At 42.6% G+C, this 23,488-nt stretch overlaps 1 protein-coding gene across 2 annotated transcripts in view; it reads left to right on the top strand.

Annotated features, from left to right (window-relative positions):
- The window catches only part of DENND2B (DENN domain containing 2B), a 153,029-nt gene that overhangs the window by 14,236 nt on the left and 115,305 nt on the right, over window positions 1-23,488 (top strand). The window contains exons 2-3 of one of the 2 annotated variants that reach the window (XM_058026282.1): window positions 21,534-21,621; window positions 22,191-22,264. The gene's annotated coding sequence lies outside the window, so the exon portion shown is untranslated. The remainder of the gene's footprint in view (window positions 1-21,533; window positions 21,622-22,190; window positions 22,265-23,488) is intronic. The other variant, XM_058026283.1, reaches the window with a different exon arrangement.

Genomic DNA, 23,488 nt, shown 5'->3' with positions numbered 1-23,488 from the left:
GGAAAGAAGGTATGCCCTCGAGTCAGAAAAGGCCTTCCTCCAGCAGAAGGGAGAGATTCAATGCCCCATTTATTGTCTTGACATTTTGTTTTATTGTTCCAGTTTGCAGAGCAGTCTCCAGAGGTTTCTAAAATATGCATGAATAAGAGAGAGAAATGAACTCTTAGTTTCTTTTGGGAATTTTAGCTTGCAGACAGGCTTGTCTATTTAAACACATCTCTTGCTCCTATTGGCTTTGGCAAGAATCTGGGTGGCACAGTACCCTCCTACTTCATCTTCTAATTTTTCTCTATACATACCTTTATAGTTCATGCTATGCTGTTTGTTAACAAGTCTTAGTTCTCCTCAGATTTTTTTTTCCATTAACTGGCCTTTATTACCTTTATTCATATTCCAGTGTAGTCTACAACCACCAGTTGGTGATTGAAGCCAGATTTTTCAGTCTTTCTACACGCATGAACCGCGTCTGTAAGCAGTATCAAAGATCCCTTTTTGATGTAAAAAAGGCAGATATAAGAAGTGGACAGGAAGCAGAGAAATAACATGTTAGCTTTGATTCATTTATTGGTAGTATACTAAAAAGAGGTCAAAGATATCACCCACTAAAAATTCTCAGAGGTTGTGGGGCAACTGGGATATAAGTAGATTTATGCAGCATTGGTCTTGAAAAATTATGTATGGGAATCTTCATCACATATGGGAGAGAAGTTATGTTTATATCCCAGAATATAAATGAGATGCTAACTGGAACAGCTTTGTAGTGTGGAATGCCTCTCTTTCCTTCACAGCTTTACATAGTTCAGTGCTTCCCCTTCTTCATGTCCTCATGCCTAAGGAATGCAGACAAATAGCTGGAAAAGGTTTGTCTTAGTGCTGTTGGGTCATTAAGGTTCTTGGCCAAAACATATCCCTGACCTCCCTGGTCAGAGGAAATGTCATCAATGGCAATGGTTTCACTGAGACTTTAGCTGGAGTGTCTCAGCTGCTGTGGATGAGGCCTGAGGGTGCTGAAGGGGATAGATCAAAACCTGCTGTAACTCTTGGTAAGTGTGTGTCTGGTGAAAACCTTTATGCCTCATTTCATGCAAGGAGAATGCCTGCAGACAGTACAGAGAGGCATTCCTCGTGTGTCCATGTTTTTGTAAAACTTCAGGACACTTCTCATCAAAATCCCAGTAACAGAGGGCCTGTTGGCCTCTCCAGCTGCAGAAATTCAGCTCTTAGAAGGATCTGGGCATCAATTCATAATTGGTGTGTAATTAACACTGAACTGATTGTATCACAAATTTGGAAGAAAACTGCTTCCAACAAATCTATGTGCATGGACATGAGGCATTTGCATTTTTTTTCCACAGAGGAGCAATCATCACAGCTTTCTGCTGCTGTGTCTTTCAGCACAGCTTTCATGCCTCCAGAAAGCTTTCTCTGAACTGGAGCTGCCTGCAGCCTTGCAGCACAAATGGATCTGAGCAGTGTTGTCTGAGAAAATGCTTATGAAAAACGCTGGAAACGTTGTCAGGCTGGCATCAGGAGGAATGGTAGTACCTGAGCAAGGAGAAGCAAGAGGCAAATTCTAGGATCTTGAGATCCAGCCAGCAAATTGGAATTCTGTAGGAAGCAATACAAAAATATTGTGGAATATTCTATATTTTTCTTGCAGTACTGACAATTGTTTCTATATATCTGAATATAATCAAATACTCTGAATAGACCATAGAATCCTTTAGGTTGGAAAAGGCCTCTAAGATCAGTGACTCCAACTGTTAACACAGCACTGCCAAGTCCCTAAGTGCCACATCCTCATGGCTTTTAAAATACCTCCAGGAATGGTGATTCAACCACTTCCCTGGCAGCCTGGTCTAGTGCTTGACACCCTTTTGGTGGAGAAGTTTTTCCTTGTACCCAAATTTAACCTCTCCTGGTGCAAGTTGAGGCTGTTTTCTCTCATTCTGTCTGTTCTTACCTGGGAGAAGAAACCCACCCCCACCTTGCTACAGCCTCCTTTCAGGTGACTGTAGAGGAGTGGACCTTTATGTCTTCATTAGGAAAGGTCACTTGATCCTGTGGAAAGTGGAATACCCTGACTGTTTATAAACTGAGCCTTCAGAAGATATTCCTGTGGTGCTGGGAATCCTTTCCCATTGTCCCTCTGAGGAACACGAGTAATTGAAGAACATGCACCTTAAATGCAGATCAATGTGCAAGTCACATCTGTTATTTGACAGTGCAGTGCTTTGCCCTTTCTGATAAAGAGCCCATACACGGGGAGTTGACATAATCTTCCTCAAATCATTAGTAACTGATTAGTTTCAGATAAAGTTTATTTTCTTGCCATTATTGTTGTTCTTAGTCCCAGCCTTTCCTGTTTTGTGACCCTTGTGAGAAGGTTAGCTCTCACGATGGGGCCAGGCTAATTTTGCCACATCCAGAAACCTAATGATTTAAACTTCTGGATTCAGTTCCAAATGACCTATGTTCCCATAAGGCTTGTGCTCATTGCTGAGCATTGTTTTATGTATTTTCTTTATTATATTAAAATTGTATTTGCTTACTGTTATGTACAAGTACCTGCAGAACTGAATGTCTTTTGAGGAAACTGAATTTTGGTTTTTTGAGCAAGCATGCAGTATTGAAACAGAGCAATGTAGACTATGTTAGAGCCCTAAAGTTGTCCTTAGGGAGAGAACATACAGGAAACCTGGACTACCTGTGGGACTCCCAGGACACACATTGCAGCCCACTTTTGCTCTTTATTTTCTCATACTGTCCCTGCACATGTTCTCAGAAAATGAGTGTGACTTTGGTAGGCATCTGTACCTGAATAACCACTGAAGGCTAAAGGGCAAAGCCCCTTTCTTAACTTTAGGGGAATAAAAACCCCAAACACAATCTCTCCCTGCCAAATCCTTAGTCCTCCCTGCAAAAAAAAAATATTTCCAGAATATATAGGCAGTGATACTGCAAGAGCTTTTGGTTGATTATTTAAAGACAACACTCTTTAGGGGTGGGGTGTGGGTGGAATCAAACAATGCAGGTAGATGATTTAGAAAGTAGACAGCTGTATGTAAAATGGCATCTCTCCCAGAACAAAATAATATGTCTCTAGAAATTCTATCTTGATTTGCTGGTAGCATATAGTGTAGGATGTCACTTATGCAGATGCCTATAGATTTGTTATTATTTTGAAAAAAAGCCCAGATTTGAAACCTGCCTGTGTAATTTCTCTGTTGATCATATACTTCATTTTTGGCTGTATTAGTTTTGCACATCACTGTGCCACTTTGCATAACCTGCAATAACTTCTAAAGTTCATACAGTGCAGCTGTTCTTGGTGTCTGTTGTTAGTGGAAATCTGCTCTCTTGATTTCTGTCTCTACCTAGGAACAGGAAAGAGAGAAAAAGATTTGTTTATTTGTTTTGTTTGAAAGGATGATATGCAAAGAGGAGGAGTGACTCTCCAAGACCAAAAATAAAACAGCACCAAACTGGACTCCAGTTTTCTTCCAGTGCCTCCAGCCTGTGCTCCCAAGAGGCAGAGAGTAAGGTGAGGCCAGAGTGCTCACAAGGATTGCTGCATATCCTGAGGAAAACGCTCTTGTGCAGTTCTAGTTTTGCTGTGGGGCTGTAAGGATGCTTCCTGCTGCATTGCATTTAATACAAATTGCAGAAGCTTTTGAAATTTTGTTTTCAAAAAATAAATTGTTTCTGTCGGAATAAAAAACTTATTTTAAGGTTTTGTTTTTACCTCAGGCTAGCTAGGAAAGTCTGGATAGCTGAGAACCTTGCTGTGTGTGAATAATTGAATTTATCCATCAGCCCTTTTTGTGAGCAGGAAATAGTGTGTTTCTGTGATGCATTATTTCTATTTGAAGAGAGATGATTGCTTGTAAAGGCGCCTTTCCTGTTCATGCATCTGATTGTATAAGCAGGGATGTTTTGAACTCTGTCTGAACCAGATCAGTATCTTACCCTGGAATTAATCACCAGGAAAACCAGTGACCCAGTTTCCCAAACATGCTTTGATACAGGTTAGCTGCTACTTCTTCAGATTTTCCATGGGTCAAAACCAATGTGTTGAATCCCTCTGAAAAGGTGTTCTGATATTTCTCCTTCCTCCAAAATTCCCCTTTAATGCCAGCCCCTGGCTACCATGTGATGCCTATCCTAATCATGCTCCAGGATCTGTCAAGCCAGAGAGGGTGACCAGCAAAGGGAAATGGTAAATAACATGTGCCAAGGGGTGCATGGCACTGTCAGGGAGCAGAGAGCAAAGGCTGAGCCATGAGAAAGGATGAGCCAGGAGCTGAGGGTGACCCCTGCACAGGTAGGACAATTCTCTCACTGACCTTGGCAAAGTCCCATGGTGCCCAACCAGCTTGGTGACAGTGACAGATGTTGCTGGTAGATGCAGAGGGCAGAGCTGGGACCAAGCTAAATCCATGCAGCAAGTCAGGCCCAGCAAGAACAGGGCTGGGGATGGTCAAACCTGCAGCATGGCTGAGCCTGAGCTTATCCCAGGCTTCTGGTCTCTTGGGCACTGGCTTTGGGGGTGCAAGTCCCAGGTCTGGCTGGACAAGGCATTTAAGGGTTGTTGATGCCCTAACAGCTGCTCTGATGTGGGCCAAGCACTGACATAATTAATGGCACATGTTATTTACTATGTAGGAATTTCTTCTGGGCTCTGTGAGACAGCTCAGTGACTAAAGTGCTACTGAGCATGAGTAAGGATCAGTAGGGTTTCCTTTCTGGAGGCCAAATGGTGAGTTATGAGTGTACCCCAGGGCAAAGCAAGGAAGGGTCTAACATTTCACTTCCTGAAGAGCAGAATGAGAAACTGGTTCAATCTTGATGGGCCGGGCCTCCTGCTTGTTGATGTCCCAGGGTAAAGCTGAGGTGGACAGCTGTGTGCTGAAGAGAGGGACATTTTTGTGTTCATGAATTTGGGTGAATGTAAATTTCTCCATATTTCTATAAGACTCTCATGGCCAGTTTGTGTGTAATTTTTCTCTGTGTTGGGGAGAAGAAAACGAGCACAGTGAGTGCAGCAAATAAGGTCTGCCTTGAGGGCTTGTGGAAAAAGCTGGCTGAGCAGGTCACTGTCCTGGCCTTGCTGCAGTAGGGTGGTGACTCAACACTTGCCTGAAAATACTTAGTGCAGTTCTGATGTCCTTTAAAATGAAGGAATGTGAGTCTGGCCTGAAGCTTGAGAAGCCTGTGGAAAGGCCCATGTTGACTTCAGTGGTCTCAAGAATGAAGCTGTGCAAGGTTTGCACAGAGCTGGCGCCAGATGCGCCTCCCACCCACAGCTCCAGCCATGAACATGTGTGCACAAGGTCACTGCAATTAGGAGACAGTTCAAAGGGAGCTCTGCACCCAAGGAGAAACATTCACAGGCTGATCTGTGCCTCAGCAATGCACTTCCACACAGCAGCCATCCATAGCAAGGGGCCTCCCCACAGGAGGGAATATCAGACTCACCCTGTCCCCCAGGGCTGAGGTGTGCATGTGCTCTCTGGGAGATGAAGTTACTGCAGGTGAGGTTCACAAAACAAACATGCAGCAAAGTCCTGCAGCTTGCTTGTAGTTTGATCTGTAAGAAAGGTCTGTGCTAGCATGTGTTTTTGCAGTCAACACAGATATTTTTGGGGAGTGAGGCTGAAGTGTAGGCAGCACTTAATGATTCATGTGAAAACAGTAATTGCAGCAGTTGCTGTGGTGGGGGTTACAAGAAGAGCTAGTGAATGAGAAGGAGATGTTCTTAACTATCATGGCCTCTTGAGATAAGCCTGATGTGCAGATGAATATGCTGATAATGTGCGCATGACTATGCTGATATTTGCTCCAGGAAAATACTGGTAAGTTTGATGGTGTGAAACCTCCTACCCTGGGTTGGTGGATCTCATCTAAATTGTTCTTGTTTTCCACCTCCAGAAGTGCCATTTTTTTGGGTATGAATCCCTCTGGTGGAGCAGGGAAGAGTTGACCTTCATTAGGTAGGATGTGGTGGGTTTGGCACATCCTTGAATCTCTGTAGGGACACTAGAACTGTGTCAAACATGGTGGCTGCATCCTGCCAGAAGTAACAATCAGCTTTCACACAGAGAGACAAAGCTATAATTGGAACACCTGATGGTTATCAAATATCTCTTGTTTGTGTCATCAGAGGTAGCATTGCTCACATTGGGCCAGGGTGTGCTGATCTGACCCTCCAGTTACTCAATTTGGTTTATTTCTCTCCTCTTCATCTTTACACATCCTGTAAGGCTGCCATGCTGTGGTCCAGGTGCTGCTGTGTTTTGCTGGCAGGTGAAGCAGATCTTGTTTGTTCTGTATACAGTTACAGTGACTAAGGAATTTTAAAGTAAGACCTAGAAATGTTGTCACAATGTGCTCTTACCCAATGTTCTTGTGTGGGAGACAGTGGGTGGCAAATGCAAAAGAAAAAAATCAACTGCTTTTCTTCCTTACTCTTGTCAACTCTGCCAATTTTAATGTAGGGTTATTTTTTTCCTAACTTCTTTTAAGGCCAGAGTGTCTGGAGCTAAGTGACTATCAGAGATCTTTACCTTCTCTGGCTTTTATAGCTATACAGGAAAGCTTTAAAACATGAGTCCCAGAGGCTTGAGATCTGTAAACCTAATAGAAGGAGTACCACCTTTATTTATTCCTAAAATTCTGAGATTTGTTTGTCATCTCACAGCCTCTAAGTGATTTATTTCAAGGCATAAAGTACTTAAACCCAGTAAAGTGTTGGAGGGAGAGCAGGAGGTGGGTCTGTGACTCAGTCCCTCTCCCGGCCAGCTGAGAGGTGTGACAGGAGAAAATTGTGTCTACCTGGAGTGGTCAGAGATTTTGTTCCCTGAAGGGAAAGGAACTGGCACTTTGCTCAGGACTGAGGTGAAGAGAGCACTTCCATTATTATCTTTCACACTGCAGAGTATTGGTAAGGGATGGACAAAACCACTTTTTTCTTACTTATTATTTACAGCACTGTTACTTCCCTACTGATGTCTCTGGAAATATCTTTATTGCTGTAATCTCCAAGCATGGCCAGAGGTCAATGAGAAGAGAGTCTGGGACTCCAGAATTCCAGCTTTCTGTAAATAAACAAATATTTTGGTAAATCCCTGAGAATGGAAGCTGGGGGCCATGACACAACAAGCAAACCCATCAAAAATATGCTTCTTGTTGTTTGTCTTGTACTTGGTTTTATTAGCAGACTGAATTTTTCAAGCAGGAGGATTGCACATACTGTATGCAATTTGTCTGAAAAGGACTTTCTAGAGAAAGCTGGGGGAAAGGGAAGAGGAAGAAAGGAGTAACATTTTAGAGGCATTCTCCTACTGCTTTTGTCTTTCATTTAAAAAGAGATGCTGACTCATAAGTTAGCTTTCTCCTGCATCAGGATACTACAGCCTTATGGCCATGCTCTCTGCTTTGCTCCCATTTCAAGAGCTGCACTGAAGGTGAGCAGGGCTTTTTTTCAACCCAGGCACTCTTCTCCTGTAACATCTGTTTTCAGAGCAGAGCTTTGCAGGAAATCAGATGTGATTGTGCATTAAGACCTTTTATCTTCCTGCCAGCCACACAGATGAGGCCAATTTGCTTCCAAAGTTTTTAATTGGGAAGAAAGCATTTTGAGGTTTGATTGTCCTTGGCACCTTTCACTGCCTATCCAGTTCTATTAGGCAAAATGCAAACAGGTTGAAAACACTGAACCATTAAAAAAATAAATGGATCCAATCCTCCACCAGCCCCCTGCCTCCAAAACCCTTCCAGGATCTGAAGTTCCATAGAAACTCACCTGTTGATTCTGACAGCATGGCATGTGGGAGGAAGGTCTCCTTAGCAGCAATGATAACCAAATTGATTGGGGAGCAGCTAGCCACTCTGCTGTACATTTTTGGGGTGTCCTGTGATTTGACTGCACTGTTGCAGCTTTAAAACTGGGCAGATTCCCAGGCTCCTGTGTATATATAAAGAGCTGTGTCCTCCTGGTCAGCTTGGGAGCCCAGTGGCTGGTGTGGTGTCTGTGTTTTTGTGGGCACATCAAGGACAGGAGCAATCATTCACCTTCAAGTGGTTGTGGATGGAGTTTCTTATCAGTTATTTCAGCTCCTGACTAGCAGGTGCAAGCAGGTACTTGTTCATCTAAAACTCTGGCTAAATGAACTATGCCTCGAAAGCTGCATACCCCACTTAATGAAGCAGCCTCTGTTGGGTAGATGCTGTGTTTTTTGTAGAGGACTAGTCCAATTTACCTTGTACTACCTTAAATTTACAAGCTTAAATCTATATTGCTTAATATGTGTCTGCTTTGTTTTAAATAAGTTTTACAGGGCATAATTTGTTTCCTTGATGATCTCAGTGTGAAGGTAGTTGTTACAACTCTATAAGGCATCAGAGGAGCGTTAACCATCTGCAAATGGTAACAATCTGATTATTCTAAACTGCACTTTTATGATAACCCATGTATTAGGTAAACAAGTGTTGTAACCCTGCACTGAGGCATTGAGATGTTCCTGTGACTTTGGATAAGTCAGTGGTACCATAATAAAATGAAACTTGGGGTTTGGAAGGTCTTAATCTCTCCATGCTGTCACTGGCTGACCCCTGGCTCTGAGCTTGCCTCCAGGTGACCTTTCTAACCGGGGATTGCAGAATCTTGTATTTCTGACTTCTACCAGTTTTTATTTTGAGGAAAAGAGGCACAAAATCAGGACAGTTAAAAATAAGTTAAATATAGCATTGTCAGGAACCAGAATGGCTTTACTTTGCCAGAGGAGAGTCATACTTCACATGTGAATGATCTTCTTTTGACCTAAACTTAAACCATGAGTTCGGGGAACTGCCATTTATAGACTTGGTTAGGTCTGTAATTCACTGTGTGAATAACAGGATGGTCTGAAAGAGAAAACAAAGATCCTTACTTCTCAACAATGAACAGAATAAAGACTATCAAATTATCTTGGGTTTTCTTGTTGTTACTTGTGCTTTTTTGGCTTTTTTTTTCTTTCACAAAGAAGAGTTGGTGGGGTTTCAGAAATACATTCAACCAGTGCAAACCATTTCCTATTGTGGTTGGCAGCTGTTCTGTGTTTCAGATGATGGGCACAGCAACGCTTCTTAAGAAACAATTGCTTGCAAAGAACAGATGAGTCTGAGATTATGGTTAAGGGAGAATGCACCCCCATAAGTCACTGCATTATTATATATCAAGAATACTTTTGTAGTCTGTCATTGAAGCAACCGTTGAGTGGGATTCTGCATCCCACACTTGAAAATGGTCCCAACTTAGCCAATGATTCCACTTGAGCATGTGCTTGTAAGTTGAGCCTCGACTTCAGCAGCTTGCCTAAGGGCTGACTCAGGTTCTGTGCTGGTCTGGAAGGCTGATGGAATTCTCACAACAGCAATCATGTGGCGTTTCCTCTGGTGAGAGTGGACAGTAATATTTGTGTTCTTCCTGTCTAGTGAAGTACAATGATCACTCCTTCTTTTGCAAAGTTTATTACCTGCCTGGATCACTGGAGTGGTGTTTATCTGGGGTGTGTTGGGCTGTGAGTTGCTCAAAGCTCACCTGTTGTGAGATATGGAGTTGCATGACACAGGGAGGAAAGTTGACATGGAGCAAGCAACTCATGTTAATTGGTGTAGCTGCCTCCATTAAGGAAGGAAAGCCAAATAAAAACATTTGATTGGTCAGGATTAAAGATGATTGCTCAGGGTTGACTAATGCTCTTGGTTTTCTTTGCCACCATCCTGACTTCTGTAGCATGTAGCCTTAGTCATGATGTCTCACCCTGAATAGGATGAGATGTGGTATTACTGTGATTGTTGTGGATATTCCCATAATGATGTTATTTTTTTCCCTTCAGAATATTGTTTTATAGTTTTCTTTTTTTTTTTTTTAAGACAGAAAACACTAATTCAGTCTCAGGATATTGATGATGAGTTGATGTATCAGAAAGTTAGTGTATCAGGTAAGCAGCTGGTCATGTGCAGTTGTAGGGTAGGAGACGGGCTGTAGCCTCTTGAGCATATCCTGGCTCAGTTTTTGTACAGATTTGGGAGACCAAATTCACCATGCTCGTTTATTCCTTCTGTATTGATTCAGAGTTCTAAAGTGACGATAGTTCAATACAGAGATAATAAAGAGAAAACAAGTCTGACAGACATTTTGTCATTTTTGGCAAAAGTAAATAACGAGTTTGCAGAGCTGTGCAGCCCTGCCTTTGTGTTTGGAGAGTGCACATGATTTACTGCAGGAATCAGTTTGGCACAGCATAGCTGTGCCGATTCAGCAGGACCTGCCATTATCTTGTCATGTTTTTTAGCAAATTGACTTTTACAAGGCAGCAATTCAAAAACATGAAAGAGAAATGTGCTGAACAACCCATCCCTTCTTGTCCCCCTCATCCAGTGTGTGCTGGCAAATCTGCCACAGTTGTGCCCAGGGGCGCGATGATGCTCGGCTCCTCACTCGCTCGCAGGCTTTGGGTGTTCTGTGTGTGTGAGCTGGTGTGGGTCTTGATTTGATTATTGTGTTCTCAGGCTCCCAAGTTGCTGACTTTTCAGCTAAGTGCAACAGTTCACACATGGCTCTCTGTTGTGCTTTGCTTTACACTAAATAGGATTTTAGTGGTACAGCAGGAGTAACAAAAGCACCGTTAGCAACATTTTGCAAATCTCGTTGCTTTTCGGCTCTGCTCACCCACAGCTTGCAGTCTCCCACGGACAGAGGGAAATGGGCAGAAAGCAGCGAGGTTCCCGGGCTTGTCCTGACTAGCACTGCCTTTCACTTCCTCTGAAGACAGAGTGTTGAGCTGGAGGCACTGCTGGTCTGACCCTGAAGGGCTTTTTTGGTGTTTTTAAAGCACCTCTTTATTCTAGTCTTAACACTGAAGTAGCTGTAGACACAGTATTTCTGCATTCTGTTATGATTGGTAAACATGCATGGATTGTGTTTATTTTTAAGCTGTTAACTTAAAATCTGTAAAACTTTCCTACCTTCTGGGAATTTGGGATGTTCAGCTCCATCTATGCCTCAGCAAATGGCTTCTATTTAATAACATCTTTGTATATTACCATTGAGAGATGGCTATCTTGGAGACCTAATCTCTTTTTCACCCTTGGATGTGCCCAAGGGTGAAAAAAGAGCAAAAAAGTAAGACTGAGAGGAGGGGAGATGGGAGAAAGGAGCATTCTTTGTGCAGGTTTTTTTAATGGATAATGTATGGGATGAATAGGGGCAGAGATGCTCAAGAGCACTCTGAGATAACAAAATAGCTTTTTTAGCTAACCAGGATGGAAATGACAACCCATCCTTCTGTCTTGCTCTCCTGTGAACTAACCAGTGCTCAGGCAGCATCATCATGCTTGGGGCAGGACTGTGCACAGCTCCTTTTCTGTTCCTTTGGGTTTTGAGATGACACTGCAGAGCTAGTGGGGTTTTCCCTCCAGCTCCTGAGCGTAGCAGCTTCTGTCTGGAGGCTGATGATTCTGCCAGCTCCTCGTGTTTGGACAGGTCTTCTGGCACCAGTGTGTGCCTGTGTGTCACCACACTCCATGAACCTGCTCCACAAACCCTGTCTCAAGCCACAGTGCTCTTTCTTGAAGGCATGACTCTTTCCTCAATAGAGCTTTCCTCTGTAGTAAGTTCTTGCTTCCTGTCCTTTCCTCTGCAGAAAATATTTGTTACTCAAAAGGTTCTGAGGATTAGCCAGGCACACCAGAGAAGCCAGTGAGGGAGACCCATCCTGAAGCAGCAGGTTTTGGATCACACTGCAACCCATCACTTGTGTAGGTTTCCCTTCCTCTCTCAAGTAAGGTCTTAAAATCTTTTGAATGACTCACTCAGTAGGAAAAAACTCTACTCTGTACTAATGGTTAATGGGTCTTTCTAGCAGATGTGAAATCCAGTGAAACATATACAGTTTCTTTAGTTTTAAGAGGAACAGATGATTTAATAAGCAGCTATAAATCTCTTGGGAATGTACAGACATAGTCCAACAGCAAATTTCTGCCAGATTTTTCACTGACTAGACTTATAGCCTATGAGTCATTGCAGCCTGCTCCACTCTCCACCTCAATTGCCTGTTGTTGTTTTGGCTTTTAGGGGTGCTCTGTGCTGCGTATGGATTTTTTATCACCTTCTCCTGTTAATGGGCTTGCTCTTTCATCCAGGAGACAGCCTCCAAGCAGTTGACTCTTATTCTCTGTTTCTGCATGACAGTGCATGATGTTTCTTTTCCATTCCCTAGCTCACTGTGTGACTTTAAAATTGTATAAGGAAAATGTTTCTGAGGAATGTATTAATACAGCCTCCTAAATGGGCTTAACAGTGGGAGTCCAGTTAAATTAAAAGAGATATAACCAGTCTCTTCTTAATATAGTAATGCTTTTCTTCCAGCAGTCTGTGGCCATCTTATAGAGGTTGATAAGTTTATTGTAAGATTATTTCCAATAGATTCAGTTATTATCAGCTCTTTAGAGATAAGGAAACAGGCAAAAACCAGAAAGTTGTTTCAGTTGCCTGTGTCTCATGCAGAATTGCAAAGGATGGTTGTATTTTCTAAAGTATTGAGCTGCCAATCCAAAAGGATGTAAAATGACACAAAGTGTTTTACAAACATCTTCTACATTGTGCTGGCCTGCTGGCTCTCTGTGAGTGTCTGAGACATCTGGGAAGGGGGGCTGCAAGCTCTTGTTTTATTTTACAGCTGGTTCACCAGCCCTGTGAATTATACTTGGGAGCCACACTAGAGGACGTGAGGAATTAAAACTACTAAGACTTGCTCCAGGTCACACAAGGTAAACTACAGATAAAACTAGTGATAAGACAAGACTTTGTGAGGAATATTTAACCATTGTGGAGGCTTTTACAAGACAGGTGTATTGCAGCTTGTTTTAAATGCAGCCGGATGGAGGGGATTTTAAAAATGACCCACAGCATAGGTTTTTTGTTTGTTTGTTTGTTTTGAATCTCACAATGTAACTACAAAAATCTAAGAAAAAATATGCAAAATTCTCACTTTGCCAGAATAAACAGTTGGCAGTAAAAATCAGGTTCTAATTCTTTCAGTGGCTCAGGACAACATTTGCATTACTTGCTCTCTGGAACCATGTAAATGGTGAGGGACAATTCTTTTTTCAGTGGTAAGGATGATGAGGAAACCCTGTTCATGCTTGACCTTTTTCAGGCTGGAGAGAGTATCAAAAATGCATAGATGTGAAGCAGGTTAAGAAATTGGAAACTGATTTACTGCAGGAATCAGTTTGGCACAGCTTAGAGGCTGTTTAATGTACAGAATTACATAGTGTGACCAAAAATAGATATTGTTTGAAGTTCATAGTGGAATTACAATTTACTGCATTGTTCCAACACCTTCAGAAAGCCAAACAGGCCTTGTGTTACTAGGCAAAGAAAGCTATCCAAGGTCATATACCTGCACGGTGTCAAGAGCAAGAACATTTGACTCTTATGACTCCTTGTTAGGCCTCTCCACACAGTGCAGGAGGAAGCACAGAGGTTTTCAGCACCATGCATATGTGCAAAACCAGCTCTTTCTGGCAAACTGAGAGCGTTGCTTTATGCTTTCAGTAAGCACAGAGCTCTCATGTTTACTGATGGGACTTTCACATGTCAGGAAATCAGAAAACTGGAGACGTAGCCAGCGTGTCTGTTCTTGAATGAGGAATTTTCCCCAGAGCGAGCTGTGATGTGTGCTCTTAATGATTTGCATCTTACAGTTCAGACTTTCCATGAGCTGCTTCCAGCACTGTAGGCACTAACTTGTGTTTGAGTGCACACACACCCACCCAGCTGCAAGGGTGACAGCCAGAGCTCCCATGTTCAGATCCTGACATAATTTTGAGTGGGGATGTCCAGTTCCTTTGGCAGCCTGGCCCAGCTGTGGGGTTTAGGTGGAGATGTCAGTGCAGCAGTCAGTGCTACCCCAGGTTAGAGGTCAGCTAGAAACTGAGGCTTTTAGGAGAGCTTTTGCTTGCCCTTCTTCACTAGCAGCAAGATCTTTTGCAAACTTTCTGGTGTGTGGTCTGTGCACACTGAATGGCTGACACTGAGCCTGTGTTGTGGGATTTCACCACTTCCATAGGATGAACAGCAAGCAGCAGCAGTTCCAGAGAGGGAGTTTTGTCCCTTAAAACAATGTACATAGCAATGGGGAACATCATGTGACTGCATGGACCTTATCCAGTGTTGTAAAGGGAAAATATCTCTAACAGTGTCCTGGCCTATGTAAACTGTATAGTTTTCCCAGACTTGGAAGAAAAGCACTGGTACTTTCCCAAGTTCCGCCCTTTTCAGCTTGATGTGAAAAAAAAAAAAAAAGGGTTGATTCTTGCTTTCTTTCTGTCTCTAAAATGGGAAGTAATTTAATGAAAATAAGAAATTATGTTTTTTCATGTCAAGAGGCAAAATCTTATCTGTGAATCATCTGTTTTGATGAGAATGAAGCAGAATGTGTACTTTTTTTTTCCTTAAGTAATAACCTCTACTCTTAGTGGTGAAGAAAAGATGTGTAGGTGTGTGATTCTCCAGCAGCCTAAATGTAGATGTTGGGACAGTCCACCCCGGATATTGGGGCTATTTTCAGAGATATCTCCCAGCTTTGTTTGGAAGAATGCACAGAATTGAAGGAGGAAGGATGACCTTGCTTTTAAAGCATTCATCTGGACCTTGGGTGCTGGGAGCTGAATTTGCAGCACTGGGACTGGCTTCCTCTGTGGTCTGCAGTGTGTTGCTCTGGGAATGTGTGTGCCACACAATGGATGTCAGCACAAAGAGCCCTGGAGCTGACTCCAGGAGGTCTGCAGCACCCTGCACTGCAGTGGGGCACTGCCTGGTGCCAGAGCTCCCTCCCCAGAAAAGGCAGCTGCACCAGTTCAAGCCCTGCTTTGTGCTGTTGGAGCTGTGCTCTTCCAGTTCTGGCATTCAAGTGGTTATGGCTCATTTGGACATCTCTGTACCACACTCCCATTGTAAACCCAGGAAGCACTTAGGTACTGAGAAACAAACACAGAGTTCATAAAATGTTTTTGAACTGTCTGCATGGTCTGGTTTTGGATTTCTTTTGTTTCGCACAAGCTCATCCTAGTCACTCCAATGTCACTGACTTTCATTCCCTCTGTGGCACTGGAAACCAGCTAGGACAAAGGCCTCATTTTGGCTGTTTCCCATGCCCAAACAGTTTTCCAGAAAACTCCAATTTTGACTGACCCCAACTGCCTTCCAGGTTCTAGCTCTGGCCTTGGGGCCAGCAGCAGAGCCTGGTGTTTAGAGCACTGTTGGTCACTCAGAGTTTCCAGAGGGCCACCGTGCAGACTTGCACACAAAGCCATTGAACTAATTTTTCTGAGCAGCCACATTTATGTGGCTTTGCAAAGCACCCTGAGGGCCTTGAATGAAAGGATCTCTGCATATTCAAAGCAATATTATGTTTATCTGCTCTATCCAAAGTAGAGAAGAAAATGCTTTATTGTCTGTGGCTTGAGATCTCCCTGCTATGATGTTTATGAGAGTACAAAAGACAAACTCTGTGTCCCTGAGAAAACGCGCGCTGCCAATGGCTTTGATTTCCATGGGGTGAAGGTGGTGGGAGCAGTGCTGGGCCAGTGCTTGCACTCTCCATCCTCCCCAGAGATGAGAAGTGGGGCTCACAGGCCTCCCCATATCATGTTAGCAGCAGTTCACAGGGTCTCCAGGCCAGCTTGGAAGTTCAAGTCATGACTAAAAGAAAGGAAACCAACTGTGATAGCACACAGAGAAGTCATTGCCTTTTGTCCAAAGGAACATCAGGCTGACACTTTCTTCTTGGAGTCTCTTGGCTCCTAGCATTTGGAAGATAAGATCTGTCCAGTCAGAGGGGGCTGTATAAACTTCCTGTGAACTTTCATAGTTGATGATCAAAAGGAATCACAAAACATGTTGTCATTATTTATCTATTTATTTATCTATTTAGAAGTTCAAAGACTGTACAGTGCTATTGCTTGTGATTTTTTTTCCCCTCATGTAAACAAGGTGATATCATACTGGATGCACAGCATTGGGCCCACATTTTCCATTTTGAGTTTAACTTAAGAGCTGTTTTGCTCTGGAAAGCATCTTTGCAGGGGGAAAAAATGTGAAAAATGCAACCACCACCCATATTCTGCAATGTTTTCTGTCCTTGTGTCCCTTGCTTTGCTAAAAGATTCTCTTCCCTTTGTTAGCTTCATATGGCCAGTGTAACAATAGAGATGGTTCCCAACAGCATCTTTTTCTTTGTCCCACTGCCTGGGACAAAGTACAGGTAGTAGTGGGATACTTTGACAAGAATTTGAAAAGTTCCCCTTCAGCTGGGGATTTGGCTTATATGACCTGTAATACCATAATTCATGTGCTCTAAGAAGGATTCTGCCCCTCTGTTCCCATAAAGTCCAAGCTTTGCAGTACTTGCTCTGATTCACACAAGATTTAGTCCTCCCAAAGTTATATTCTTGTGTGTTCTGCTTCAGTGCAATTCCAGGTGTGAGGGGATCTGTTTTTTGAATTGTCTTCTAGTCCCATGAGGAGAATCTTGTGTCACAGGATGTGTGCTGTGAACAGAGGCAACAAAAACTTGTCCTTTCACTTCTACTTGAAAGAAACAGTGGTGAAATGAGACAAATGGAGACCTTGCATTCATGTGGGGTCAAATCAGAAATCCTGTGGAGTTTCAAACAACTCATTGACATCTCTCCTGATATGGCTGGTTCCCAGAGGAAGCCTGCTTGTCTCGTTTCCCTTCTGCTTGGGGCATAAATCCGCCCTTGATGGGGATATACAGACAGGACAAATAACCTCTCCTGGGGGGCTTCTCTCCCCCCATCAGTTTTGGACCTACAGCTTCCTGTCTCTCCCTTTTGGGCATGACTGGGATGCAGCAGAGCCATGCAAGGAAGGTGTTGACTGGAGGGAAGATGGGTTGCAGACAGGGCTGGCTCTGGAGAGATAAGGAGCAGAAGGACTTATTTACATGAGATTCCCACCTTTGGTTATCCCTCTGGCTTGGCTTGTGCCTTGGCCTGGTGCCATCTGACACAGTTTGCAGTGCTGGGATGTTGAGGGCTGGCTGCATTGGCTGCCTGGGCCCAGAGCCAGTTTGTATGGCTTGTTTGGCTTTGAACTGCTTTTCTAGCAGGGTGAGCTGTAATATGTGTCTCCTGTCATGAATCAGAGCATAGGTATGGATAATTCTCAAACCAGGCATTCACATGAGTTAATTCCATGCTGTTCACATTTAAAGTTGTTTTATTAAGGAATTATTCAGCTTATTGCTCAGCAAATTTTCAGCATCATTAGTAGGTTTAGAATGAGGGTTGTGTCTCAGTATGGCCAAACAGTGTCTTAAAGCTTTAATTGCCAAATAAAAACTCTTTCCCCTCTCTTTTCTAAAATATACGACATTACTAAACCTCCACTTCAGTAAAATATTGTAGCACATATATTTAAGTGTATTTTTAAGTTCTTTTGAAGTCAATGTTTAAGTGCTTTGCTGAATCAGGTCCTAAAATAATAACAGCCACAAAGTTAAGCCACTTTATTTTTGAATGAGTGTTTGCACAGCAACTGAGTGCATGTCAGCTTCTTGTCATGACCCCCAGGTGCAGCTCTCCCCTTAGTTTCAGTGAATTAGAAACTTTTTCAAATTGCTGTCTTGCATGCAGTTGTGGTGTCAGGGTCAGACCCAAGTATGACAGGCTCTCATTTGCAGAATGAGATCAAACTGAAATGGGATATAGGGCCATAAAGGGATTGGCAGCATCTCAAAGAGAGCACAGCTATCATTAGTCATTTCCTATATACACACTATATAAATACTGGGGATATATACACACAATTTTTTTCTTTTCTGGGTTAGTGAAACCAGTACTGTGCTAGATCATTGAGGAGGTAATGGAAAATTAATTCTCCTGTTAGAAGATAATGGATCTGATACAAGTAATGGATCTGCAGTGGGGGAAGAAAACAAGTCTGTAGCTGAATGATCTTAGTTTTTCACCTCTGCATCCCCCCTTGCAGCTGGGGAGCTCCTATATTGAGTCAGCGCCTTTGCTATTGTTTGCAAGGCTACAATCTGCTTTTGTGCTACTTACTTGGATACCACAATCCTAGCAAAACATGCAGTGGGGCAAAATGGAAGTTAACATGCCACTCACTGAAGGCAGTGGAAGGTTTAATCACTTTGGTAGAATGATACTTTTGGGGTCAGAGGTGTTGTCTTGTGCCACTGGCTTTGTTGTTGTTTCATGTTCTTACACCGTCACGTTGGAGTGTTTCCAATAAGGGCCAGTGCTGTGCACTGTTAATTTAGAGAACTCAGTAGTGCTATGGGACTGCTTCAGAGTGTGTGGTGGCTGCTGCCTGGCCTGTCATCACTTTGCCCCACCTGGTAGTACACAGAATTCCCTATGCAAAAGTATTGAGTGCTGGCTCTCTATAAAAAGAGCAAAGAACACACTTTTTGTAGTGCATGTGTGCTTTACATTAAGAGCTGGCTTGGGCTTTTCCCCTTATTTCCATACCTCTGCAAGTCACTGCCTGGTGATGAGGAAGTGCTGCTCCTGAGCTCCCTGCCTCTCCCAGGGCGAGGTCAGCAGGAGTTGCGAGCACTTTCAGCAGTATTGGGTTAAAGCCATACTGGAACAGACTAATTAGGTTTCACTTTTGCTGTTGAGTCTGAAATGATAGAATTTCAAACAAATACATATTTGTTGAAGTCACTGGGAAGATGGTCAATAAATGTGTGGGGATGACACAAGGAAGAGCACTAAGGTGGCCATCTTCAATGGGAAAGGGGCAAAAGCCCTCGTGAAGGGCAGAAACTTATTTGAGGAGGAGAAAAATCTTTAGTAACTTTGCAGGAGTGTTTGTATCTAAAAAATGCAAAGGAAAATGTTACTGAAGTTGAAGCAGTGAATAATTGAATTTATGCCTACCATAGATTTGTGCTGCTGTTGTGTCTGGCTTAGTCTGGAGCTCACCTCATGTTGTGTTTTCACCTACTGACAGTGATAAAATTTCATGAGGAGCAAGTCTGATTTTCGTTTCCTCTCCTGTTGCTGCTGATGGCTGCTTGGAAAGCACTCAGTAAAGGATCTCAGACCGGGCATCTCTTGTTTCCCTTTCAGGCAGAGCCTCCAGGTGTGCCTGGTGAGGGCTCCTGCTGTGCACTCACCGTGCTCAGTGCATGTCTGCTCCTGTGCCTCACGTGGCTGCTCCAGCCCGGGGCCAGGCGTGTAGGAAGGAGTGTGCTCAGCCAGTCAGAAAGGGGAAGTGTATCTGAAATAAGGAACTACTCACTCAGCTGCTTGTGAGTAATGGCCTGCCTGTCTCCTGCAGGGAGCTGGGGGTACACACTCTGATGCCTTTTGATGGCAGGGTAGCTGTGATGTTGTAATTTATGCAAAATCAGCTGTTCACCATGTCCTCTCTTTATGATTCTGGAACCTAAATTGTGTTCTGAGGTATTGATGTGCTCAAAGGAAGTCTCAGTGAGAAAAAAGTAAGATGTGGGAATGGTTCTTGTTTCACTGGGATTAATCTGAGCTACATATGTCCCCTTTTGGCAAGGAACTGATTTGGGGTGTATTCATGGGCCTTAGAATAGACATGTGCTTGTCTGAAGGCTTCTGTGGCAGTCAGCTGCCCAAGGCCAAAGCCTGGGTCATAGCTTTACTACTGTGCCTTGTTCCTACACATTTGTGTAGGCATGATATATTTTAACTTTACTTGCTTTGCCTGGAATTTTAAACTGTAACAGAGTGTGTATGTAATGCACACAGCATTTTCCATGATTTACGAATGCCAGCTTGCATTCATAAAGGATCTGCTGCCCCAGATCCTTGCCATATATGCAGATGTGGTCACAGAATGAAGTGCCACAGAGCCTTGCCATGAACACTGGAGTGGGATGTGGTGCAGATGGTTGGTACATACTCCCATGTTACCAGTAATGGGCTCTCTAGAAGGGCTGAGCATGATCAGCCATTTCACTTGGGTCACTCACATTCCTAGGGTGTTTTTTTATTACTTCTGTGTCTTTGAACACTCCCCCTGCAGTGATGCAGTGTAAAATGGTACTTTCCTGTGAGGAGTTAGCAGTTTCCCTCTTTCCCCAGTCACGCTGCTGAAATTGTGCCCACTTGCAGCATGTGATAAATTTACCTTAGTCCTACACCAAAGGAACTTTTCAGGACTAAATCAAGCATTAATTTCTTAATATTTGGCTCTCATGGCTCTGGCTGGGCATCACTGATGCATTATTAGTGGAACTTAGTGTGAAATTGCAAACTTAGCATACGGTGCTTTCATATCTAGGACCTGTTTGTTGCGATGTCATTTCAGCATCTTCTGGACCCCTAACAGCTTAAGTAGCTGTTTTGTTGTGTTTATCTACCTGTGAGTAGTCTGCACACAGTTTTTGGTGGCAGTGTAAAATATGCCTCATGTGTATGCTTTTGTGTGATATTCTTGTTAGAGAGAGAGGTGGTTTCAGTGTGCATTCTGCTGGGAGCCCTGTCACTCACAAAATTCAAACTTTTCCAAAGTACAGGCAATAATATGCTCTGGTGTAGTTATGTGTAAGAATGGCTATATGGGGGACAAGTATTCCCTGAAACATCTTGGCTATCTCACACAACCAGAAGAGTAATATATTGGACCTCTTTAATCTCCTCATGTAGAAACACAGTTATGTTGATCTTATCATGTACATTTTCTTGGGTTCAACTCCCAAAATAAAGGATTTCATATGTTGAATTTTTAGTTGAGTATTAAATGCAGGGGTTGAGCATCATAGCAGCACAATGAAGTGGTAAATAGATACAGAAGAAATTGATTTCCTATTTAGCTTAGCATAGGCAGCTTTGCAATTTTCTGTCCGCTAGAGGGACTGCTGCTTATGCTGCTCATTGCAGAACACACATTCATGAAGTCCCTTCAGTATCTTTTACAAAGTTTTAAAACTTTGAATGACTGACTCCGATTAAATCCTCTCAAGAGTAAGTCTCCAAGGTATCTCTCAATGTGTAAAAACTTTGGGCACAGTATTCTTATTCTGAGTCCAAATATTTTTAAACTGAATTTTCTTAATAAATGTTCTTTCTTTTTAATAAAGTATTTTCTGTTCTCTTGATTTATCACTCCAGACTTTCCTATATGACGTTGGTGGGGATTAATTTGGATTCTTTTTGTCAAGGAAAAAATGTTGGATGTCTTTATTTATGTTTGGTGTAAGTTTTGTTTTGCAACCATGGTGCCAGTGAATATGGTAAACTAATCAGTTCTTGAATTCTCAAATGTCAGTGAAATGGGGTTCTCCTTTAACTGGGAGATAGCAAGCTTTGGGTAAGCAGCAATTAAACTTATAGTCAGTATGAGAAAACTTCCAGATGTATGTCTGTGTTCTTGTTTAGCTGGGGGATTTTTTTTCTGTTTGTTTGTTTGAGCTGCATGCTTCTGATCTGCCCAATTTTCTTCTTAATTACAGAAACATGAAAGAATACAGGAAGTCCTGCATGACCTTATGAATACCTGTGCTAATTAAGTCACTGGCTTGGTACTGGGAGAACAGCAAGGTAAGCAGTCAGGCCATGCCAGCAGAATTTCTTGTAATCTGCATGATTGTATTTCAACAAAGCTTCAGTGCTTTCACATATCAAATTCATAAGTAGTCAGGCAAAGAGAAATAGCCTGCAGGTCTGAATGTGATAGATTTACTTTTAGTTCAAAGCTTTGGTGAATAAATATCTCTTTTTTTCCTTCTGGGAAAAAAAGTACAAGTTTTGTGGTCATTTTCTCTTTTTTAGAAGGCAGTATCTCTAATTTCCACAATCAATTCCTGCCCAAATCTCAGCTTCCTGGGCTGACTCTGGGGAGGGGCTGGAGGAGGGGTGGAATGTTTCAAAACTTAGCTGATGAAAAGGCATGCTGTTTTGTGGATGCCTCCCAGAATTGTTTAAATCTGTGTGTGTGCGCGCGCTTATGAAAGGGGGGGGAGAGAGATCTCCATGACAACTGGCCTGGCCAGTCTGTGTTCTCTGCAATCATTGTGGCTGGAATCAGTGCTGAGAGAGGTCATATGAAGGAGTTATGGGAAGCACAGCAGGTATTAGACACTAAACGACTGGTTTTCTGATTGCCTCAGATAATAACACAGAGTTTTGTCTGGGAAATACAAATCTGAGAATGGAGTGGAAAGGGAAATGCTCCAAATTTCAGGTAACAAAAATTGCCTTTTTAATGTTATGTCCTCCCATTGTAAAGTTTGCTGATTTTTAATTTATTTTTTAAATTGGTGGTGGTGTTTACTCCCAGCCGAGAGTGCCGGAGTGAGCTTGGATTCTCTAACTCTGGGGAATGATGTCATGCAGCAACAGTTGGATTCTATTAGCCAGGGAAAGAGGAAACATCCTGCATTTTTTGTTTTTTGGGGTGGGGGGGGGGGAAGGGAGTTACTTTGGCTCTTTGTTGAATCTTGTGCAAAGGCTACAAGAAGTGTTTTAAAAAGTTTGTAACAAATTAATTCCCAGAAAATACCATTTAGGATCCAGACAGCACCAAAGCTTAAACCTACTGCAATGATTACTCCTATATGCAAGAATATTATTATGGAAATGTTACAGAAATCAGAGGATTTTTATTACATCTTGAATGCTCCTATATTCATATTTAATGAGAAAATTAATTAAAATTAATTAAACCATAATTAAGCAGAGGATTTGGAGCCTCCCTGAACTTGAGATCCTTTAGTAATTGTTTGGAGAATGTGCTGCTATAGAGTTTCTTCTGGGTTGGGCCCTCTCTCAAGCGGCTGCTCATGAATAGATGATGCTGGCAGCATTGTTCTTAATAAGGTTTTCAGTCCTAGACTGTGTATTTCATAGCTATAGCCCAGCCTTTTAGGGAGAAGACAGGGGGGAAAGAAAGCAGAAAACATAATTTCCGCAATTTGAAAGGGACTTTTCTTCCCACCTTTCCTTTTGCTAAATGCTGTATTAAATGCTCAATGCTAGGGCATCATGCATAGCATTTTAAATTAAAATTTTAAATTTTAAGCAGAAAAATACCTAATGGGTGTACAACTGTTGTATCCTAATGAAAAGACTTAAAAACTTAATATAATCCTACTTTGCCAAACATCACAAAACCACATTGTATCAGCAATCATGATGAATATATTAGGTCACCATTGTGCTGTTTAAATTCCCCTTTGGAGATTCTAATTTCTACTTTTATGCTGTTTTGTTGCCTTCAGTGCATTTCAGGCACGATCCAAAACTCCATGGAGTCCATGGGAGTTTTCCCGTCAACTTCAAAGGGTTTGGGATCAGCCTCTGCCTGAGAACTTCCCAGCCTCTGTGTCAGTCTTTTGACTGCAGGACCAGGCCACAGGCTCTGCCTTTTCTTTCTTGAACTTTCCCAACAGAAGGTCTTTTGTGTTTC

The sequence above is a fragment of the Melospiza georgiana genome, chromosome 6 (genome assembly GCF_028018845.1).
Source record: "Melospiza georgiana isolate bMelGeo1 chromosome 6, bMelGeo1.pri, whole genome shotgun sequence".
In the NCBI taxonomy this organism is placed as follows: Eukaryota; Metazoa; Chordata; class Aves; order Passeriformes; family Passerellidae; genus Melospiza; species Melospiza georgiana.
Note: the sequence above shows the minus strand (reverse complement) of the source record. Positions and strands in the feature narration are given on the sequence as shown.